This window comes from Podarcis vaucheri (genome assembly GCF_965113315.1).
Source record: "Podarcis vaucheri genome assembly, chromosome: 5".
Lineage (NCBI taxonomy): Eukaryota > Metazoa > Chordata > Lepidosauria > Squamata > Lacertidae > Podarcis > Podarcis vaucheri.
The window spans coordinates 4663306-4671891 of record NC_138763.1 but is presented as its reverse complement, the minus strand read 5'-3'; positions in this window follow the sequence as shown (position 1 = coordinate 4671891).

The following is an 8586-nucleotide window of genomic DNA, read 5'->3' as shown; positions in this document are numbered from 1 at the left end:
GTGCTGGAGGAGACTCTTGAGAGTCCCGTGGACTGCAAGAAGATCCAACTTCTCCATTCTGAAGGAAATCAGCCCTGAGTGCTCACTGGAAGGACAGATCCTGAAGCTGAGGCTCCAAGACTTTGGCCACCTCATGAGAAGAGAAGACTCCCTGGAAAAGACCCTGATGTTGGGAAAGATGGAGGGCACAAGGAGAAGGGGACGACAGAGGACGAGATGGTTGGACAGTGTTCACAAAGCTACCAGCGTGAGTTTGACCAAACTGCGGGAGGCAGCGGAAGACAGGAGTGCCTGGTGTGCTCTGGTCCAGGGGGTCACGAAGAGTCAGACATGACTAAATGACTAAACAACAACAACAAAGGATAATAAACTTCAAATGGTAAAAAAAAAACACTTCTTTACGTGGTGCACTGTTGAACTATGGAACTCACTGCCACATGACATGCAATGGCCACCAACCTAGATGGCTTCAGAACAGGATTAGGCAAATTCACAGAGGAGAATGCTATTGATGGCTCTGCCCTTCCTCTCCAGACAGATGCAACAACGCTTTGGAATGCCAGTCGCTTTGCGTGTGCCCCATGGGCATCCGGTTTTCCACTGTGAGAAGGGGGTGCTGCGCTAGATGGGAACCTGGCCTGATCCGCTGGGCTCTCCTGATGGAAGAGAGGCGTTGTCAACATCTGCAGACAGGGCTGCTTTTCGGGGCTCTGGGAGCAGGAGAGCTGACCGGGAGACTTGGTGCCCCAGCGGTGCAGTAAAGATCGTGGTTATCATTTCCTATTGCAGTAAAAATAAAAGGGCCTGCACTTATTAAGAAATTCTTTCCACGAGTACTAGTGGTTTCCAGGCTCTGTGAGCTTATGACAGCTGCGTCCTGAATGCAGCTACTTCAGGAGATGGTCTGGGGGGGGGGTGTCCAAGCACTCCCAGCCCCTCGTAGATGAGGAGGAATGTGGAGGATGATTTGCAGCATAGCTGTCAACTTACAGATTTGAAAATAAGGGACCAGCAGCCAGAATAAGGGATTTTAGTCAACCAGTTAAAAGGGACCAGATAATTTTGGAGAGCAGTGCCAGTTTTTAGCCCTTCATTTCCAGAGGTTGCTGCTCAAGACACCAGCCGATGAAACACTGCAGTTAAATAACTACAAGCAGCAACCACTTTTCGCGCAAAACGAAGTCCACGCTACGAAGATGCTGCTGCAGTTCTGTATCTTTTCTCTCGTGCTCCATCTGCAGCTCTCAATTCCATCAGGCGGGGCGGGAGGAAGAGGGGGGGAAAGAGCGCCCGAAGTAAACCCGCAGATCAGACCATCTATGCTAGTCTACCACTACAAATCTATGGGAGAAGCGCTTGCGGTCCTTCCCTTGTAGCCCTTGGAACACCTGCCTGCGCCTCCACCTCCTCCTCTTCCTCCTCTCTCTGAACTGCTTTCTCTGGTTGCCCTCGCGCTCCTCTCAAGGCTCCCCAGCAATTCATAGGGCGTGCCAGGCTGCCCATCTCATTCGGGTCCTTCGGCGGCACAGCTGCAGTACAGCCTAGTGGGAGCGGGAGCAGCAGCGACGGGCAGAGGGGAGGCCCCAGGCAGAGACGCTCAGTTCAGCGGCTGCGAGGAGGATGGCAGTGGAAGGGCCTGAGCCTCCCGCCAGTCCCAGTGGGGAGGGGCTCCCAGGGGCAGAGGCTGGTGAGAGGAGGCTGGAGGGGGGCAGGCCGGGCGGCCAAGCAACACAGCTGGAGCCTCCCTCCTCCCTGGCCGGCAGGGAGGGAGGGAGAGGAGCTGCTTCCTTTGATACCCGGGAAATTTAAGAGACATCCATCAATAAGGGACAGCAGTGGGACACGGCGCTGGGATAAGGGAGTTTCCCGCCAAATAAGGGACGCTTGACAGCTATGGTTTGCAAAATGGCAAGCGGCAGAGGCACACGGAGCTGCAGCAAAAATATTAAAAGTCTAAAGAAGTGGTTTGCAAGGTTTGTGGTGCCACCCCCTAGGGATGACCTGGGGGGTGCTAAAAAGCAAGGGGGCGTTGGGCGGGATCAATGACTACCAGACAAATCTGGTTTCCCTAGATCAAGTCCAGCAGCTTTGGTGAACTGATGAGACTAAATGGTTTTAACTGGGTTTTGAACCAATGTGCAATTACTGGTTACAGTTTTGAATTTTATTTTATCTTCCGCTCTTCTGAATACTGCTTTTAATAGGGTCAGGTAGGGGGCACTAGGGATGTGGAACAAAGGAGGAGGTGACCCGGAAAAGTTTGGGAGCCACTGGCGTGAAGTCTGGTTAGTGGCAACCAAGCAAGCGTTACGGTGGTGGCATTTTGTGAAAGAGGATTATTTTAGTTGGCTTCTCTGGGTCAAACCGCTGGAGATTCAGCTTGATAAAATTAATTAAAACATACCTGGGATCTCTTCGGCAAGAGGGATGATCAAACATGATGATCTTTTGGGTCAAAAACGCCATTAGAATATTTGCTGAGAATGTGGTATTCTCTTGTATTGCTCCCTGTTCAGCACCGCTGGGGGAGTTTTATGCAGAAAGGCTTCTAAGCAGCTCACAAAATATAAAAACCAATGACCCAACATTACAGCTTAAACCTCCACAATTTAAACCACAATAATACGTGTTCCAGAGTTCTAATAAATAATTATTTCAGTGTGGCAGCACTCCCTGCCTATTGACACCAGGCAGAGTCCTTCACTGCTATAGACATTTTTGTTTAGGCATACATTTAGAATGTTTAAATGTATTTTATACTGGTTTTTACATCATTGTTGATTTTCACGTTTTATGTTTTGAATAGTTTTTAAACTGGTTTTAATTCATTATATTCTTTTTGCAAATCCCTGCAAGGCCGATGGTTTTGTTTTTACATACAAGCAGCATATAAAGATCAGGCTTACTAGTTGCTTTGCTTCTCAATATTCTCTGGTTGGCCTCTGTTATCTTCTCCTGCCAGTAGGGAACCTACGTAAGGACTCTATAAGGGCTCTTGGATATCCCATAAGGGGAAAAGGGCAGATTTTTGTTTACAACAGTGTCAGAGCAGGATGGGGCAGGGGGCGAGCGGAGAGAGACCCACGTTCATGCAGACAGAAGAAGAGCCTGTTGCAGGATCCGGCCTCCCCTCCTGTGGTTTCCAGCAACTGCGATTCAGAAGTGCCGCTGCCAGAGCCATCCTGCCTAGCAACCATCGATAACGTTCTCCTCCTCCACAAATTTGTCTAATCCTCTTCAAAAGCCGTCTAGCTTGGTGGCCATCACTGTGGCAGGAAGTTCCACAGTCTAACTGTGCGCTGCATGAAGTGCAGGCGCCAACCATGTTGCGCAACTGCCAATTGATGTGGCACTGCCAATGCCCGGGGTGATTTCAGCCACACAAGAGGGCAGAATGGGGCTCAGGCGCAACAACTGATGCATGCAATGACCCCAAACAAAAGACTCGTGCGAACGGGGAGTTGCCTATACTTTCTCTCATCTGTCCTAAACCTTCCAACCTTTCATTGGATGTTCACTAGTTCTAGCATTACAGTGGTACCTCGGGTTAAGAACTTAATTCATTCTGGAGGTCCGTTCTTAACCTGAAACTGTTCTTAACCTGAAGCACCACTTTAGCTAATGGGGCCTCCTGCTGCCGCCATGCCGCCAGAGCACGATTTCTGTTCTCATCCTGAAGCAAAGTTCTTAACCCAAGGTACTATTTCTGGGTTAGCGGAGTCTGTAACCTGAAGCGTATGTAACCTGAAGCGAATGTAACCCGAGGTACCACTGTATAGGAGAGAGGGAGAAATTTTTTTTGCTCTCCTCTTTCTCTATGCCATGGATAACTTTCTAAACGTCTATCGTGTCGTCTCTCCCTTGCCTTTTCTCTAAAAAGTCCCCAACTCTCCAACTCTTCTTCATTGCTCCTTGCTCTTTTGAGTTGCCTTTTTCTGAACGTCTTCCAAATCTACAATATCCTTTTTTCAGGTGAGGCAGCCAGAACGGCACACAATATCCCAAAACTGCAGTTGTACCATAGATTTGTCTTTTATTTAAAAAATCATTTTTATTGATTTCCCAATAAAAACAGCCCATCAACATATCCACTTCGTAATCCAATTAAAAACAATAAACTAAAATTTAAAAAAAACAACCAAATTACAGTCCAAATTGTTAATTACCAATTTTTCTGGGCGCCCCATAGTCTGGACCTCTGAAGAATATCTCCAATATTCCTGCCACTTCTTGTTGCTTTCATATTTTCCACATTCTGATCTTAACGCTTTAAAGCTCTCCATCCCTGGCTGCACCATAGATTTGTCTAATGGCGTTATGATGCCGGCAGTTTTCTTTTAAATTCTCCACTCGTGACCCTGGACCCCCCAACCCCTTCCTCTCAGCCTAGGGTTGTTGTGAAGCCAAGGCGGAGGGTGGGGAGAACCACACTGAAAAGGGGGTTGGATATTTTGGGGGGAAGCCATATGACTGATGAAACTGTAGAACAAAGCTCAGTTCTTTTCTGATTATGGGCCAACGCCCTTTTATTTCTCCATCTCTGCTCCGACCTGGGATAAATCAGTTCCCAAAAGTAAGATATTTCTCCAAGACTAATTAGGAATTCTGGGCTGCACCCAGGATAAAGGGGGGGGGAGGGGATGATGGGAAATTCCACAGGATTCCCTCCCAGATGCTAAAGCCAGTCTCTGATATAGATGAACAAAAAGATTCCTTTTGCAGGAAGGGCATGCATACAGATGAGGCCGGGGCCTGGGACATCTGGAAAAGCCTTTCTCCTGAGCGTGAAGACCACAATATGCATCTTCTCAAGGAAGATTAAATGCAGCTTCAGATAATGCTAATTCTGCTCTGGTCAGACCTCACCTGGAGTACTGTGTCCAGTTCTGGGCACCACAGTTCAAGAAGGACACTGACAAACTGGAATGTGTCCAGAGGAGGGCAACCAAAATGGTCAAAGGCCTGGAAACGATGCCTTATGAGGAACGGCTAAGGGAGCTGGGCATGTTTAGCCTGGAGAAGAGGAGGTTAAGGGGTGATATGATAGCCATGTTCAAATATATAAAAGGATGTCACATAGAGGAGGGAGAAAGGTTGTTTTCTGCTGCTCCAGAGAAGCGGACACGGAGCAATGAAACCAAACTACAAGAAAGAAGATTCCACCTAAACATTAGGAAGAACTTCCTGACAGTCAGAGCTGTTTGACAGTGGAATTTGCTGCCAAGGAGTGTGGTGGAGTCTCCTGCTTTGGAGGTCTTTAAGCAGAGGCTTGACAACCATATGTCAGGAGTGCTCTGATGGGGTTTCCTGCTTGGCAGGGGGTTGGACTCGATGGCCCCTGTGGTCTCTTCCAACTCTAGGATTCTATGATTCTATAATGGTTTTTACAAGCCTGAGATGCAAGGTTGAGGTGCATATCAACATATTGCCCAAGGTGATCTATTTTACTTTTGTAATGCTCTTTCAGTTCACTGTTGCTGTTTTTCAGAAAGGGGGAGGTGAGCTTTGCAACATCCTGCTTTTTATTTTTCATAGTTTTTTTGAGGTTTCCACCTTATTACAAAGTATTGCGGTGATGGAAGGGACCCCCAAGGGAATCACAGGTAAAAATCCTTGACAGGTGACCATTGAGGTAAAGATAAAGGACCCCTGGACAGGTTAAGTCCAGTCAAAGGCAACTATGGGGTTGCAGCGCTCATCTTGCTTTCAGACTGAGGGAGCCAGTGTTTGTCCAGAGACAGCTTTCCAGGTCATGTGGCCAGCAGGATTAAACTTCTTCTGGGGCAACGGGACACCATGACAAAAAACAGAGCGCACGGAAATGCTGTTTACCTTCCCGCTGCAGTGGTACTTATTTATCTACTCACACTGGTGTGCTTTTGAACTGGCAGATTGGCAGAAGCTGGGACAGAGCAACGGGCGCTTACCCCATCACGAGTATTCGAACCGCCAACCTTCTGATTGGCAAGCCCAAGAGGATTAGTGGTTAGGCCACAGCGCCACCCGCATCCCTTTGACTACCCAACCTCTGCTTCAAGACTTCTTCTTCTTCTTCTTCCTCCTCCTCCTCCTCTTATCCCACCTCTTCAAGTAGCTCAAGGAGGCTCACATTTTATCCCCAGGGCAACAACACTGCGAGGTCGGTCAGGCGGTGTGATAGGAATTTCGAGGTCTTAGATATATGTTAGATGTTCATAAGTGTACCAACCAAGTACGTACATAGATCAGCACAGGAAGACTGACCTGAAACCATTTTGATTCCCAAACTGAGCAAATGTTTTCTCTGCAAGGTCAAAGGAAAATGGAAAAGCCTCCCCATTGTCTCTTTCCTTCACAAATCCTGTCTTAAGGGCACATTTAAGATATGAATAGGGTGTGAGGCTGTGACCTGGTTCAGGAACCAAGTATTTATCACTACAAAAGACTGGCCAGGCTCCCCAGGCAATCCAATCAAGTGACAATTAAACAGGTAACCTGCCAGACAGGAGGTAAACAAAGCACTCAGATTTCTGCTGTAGACCGCCCTTTCTGTGATGTACATATGATGTATCTGGGGAGGTGGTCTTGAGCTCCAGGGCAGAGAATTTAAAATGTCTATATAAGGCCTTGCACGCCATTGTTCTGGGTTCCTCCTCCCTCCTGCTTGTGGTGAGTGAGGACCCTGTTGCAACAGATCAATAAAGATCAGGCTTACGAGCGGCTTTGCTTCTCATTATTCTCTGGTCGGCCTCTGTTATTTTCTCCTACCAATAGGGAACCTGTGTAAGGACTCTATATGGGCTCTTGGATACCCCATAAGGGAAGGGGGGGGCAGATTTTTGTCACCCGGTGAGCTTCCTGGCTGAGTGGGGATTCAAACCCTGGTCTCCCTCTGATACCCTAACCACTACACTAGCTCTCTTATGTTCACATGAAGAAGGGAGAAAGCAGTGTTACCCTACTAGTACACGAAAACCTTCAACGACTTGGGACCTGTTTATCACGCCATACGCACCCAATCAGCTGCTTTGATTGGTGGAACTAACACTCTAATGGGTGCCACACAATTCTTGTTTGTATTTGTAAGAATTCAAATTTTTAGCTTGGCAGCACCCATCCTGTGGAACTCCCTGCCTCTTGACACCAGGCAAACTTCTTCTTCACTGTATGCTTGTCAACATTTTTTGTTTAGGTAAGCCTCTCCAGACATGTAGAATGATGGCAGGTGTTTTAATCTGGTCTTAGCTTATAGCTAATTTTAATTATTTTCTTAATGTTTTAGATAGTTGCTTTTAACTTTTTGTTGTTGTTACTGATACATTGACTGGATGATTCTTTCTGTAAACCATATAATGCTATATAAATTTTATCAATCAGTCTATTAAAATAATGCATGGCCTCAAAGTCGTGAAGTACAAGAGTTGGGCCCTCTGAGACAATTTCTGCAAAGTTCAAATATACAAAAGATAAACACGGAACTGGTAACAAAATATTGGTGATAAAAATCTTAGCTGTTGCCGTGCTCCCATTTGCAGCCTGCAGTGGGGGGAAAGAGAGGGAAAAAGCACTTGATCTCCACTGAATCCTAAACATATTTGCTAATTAATTCTCATTCAGTAATTTCGCCACGGACCTCCTTTTGAAGACCTTTTATTGGAGAATGGCGCCTTTCACAATGCCCTGGGGAGGCAGAAATTCAATCTGCAATGAATGGGCACCAGCTAATCTCCCAATGTATACATTTGAGCTTGGAAATTTAAAAGACAAAAGAGAGTCCGATAAGATTGATTTGCCAGGGGGAGAAACCAGGAAACAGGGATTGTCCTTTGGAGAGCAGGACCCTTGGAAAATATATGCCTAGGGTTCTGCTGGGAGGCACCAGGAATTAATTACCACCAGTTTAAGCACTTAGTAATTTAAGAGTGATTGCATACAGTCCATAAAATTCGTTGCTCATATCAAGCCGAGAAGGCAATATTTTTTTAAAAAATTTTTTTGGGGTTTTTCACAAAAATTTAAGCAAACAAATACACACATATAAACAAACAAACAAACATAGATCATAGTCTTTATAAACCTCGATTTAATTAACATAGTTTAGTGACTTCCTCGTATCCCCCTTGTTGGATTTCAATATATATCATTTTAACGGTTTTCCAAATCAGTGTTCTTATAAAATTAACTTTATCTCTTGACATCTTTCTTTCTTCCCAATTCCGTATTAATCCATCACATAATACATATTGTAGTCCTAAGCCTGTCCGGTATTTGCAAGGTTTTTCCAACTAATTTAACTTAACATGTTTAACTAAATAGTCATTAAATTTCATCCATTCCTCCTGGAACTCCTCCTCCTTCTGGTCACAGACTCTTCCGGTCAGGTCGGCTAGCTCCGAAAAATCCATCATTTCCACCTGCCATTCTTCCACTGTTGGTATTTCCTGGGTCTTCCAGTTCTTAGCTAGTAAAATTCGAGCAGCAGTTGTGGCATACAAAAATAATTTAACACCTTTCTTGGGCAATTCCAAACCTATTATTCCAAGAAGAAAGGCCTCTGGTTTCTTTATAAATGTATATTTCAACATTTTTTTCAATTCATTATAAATC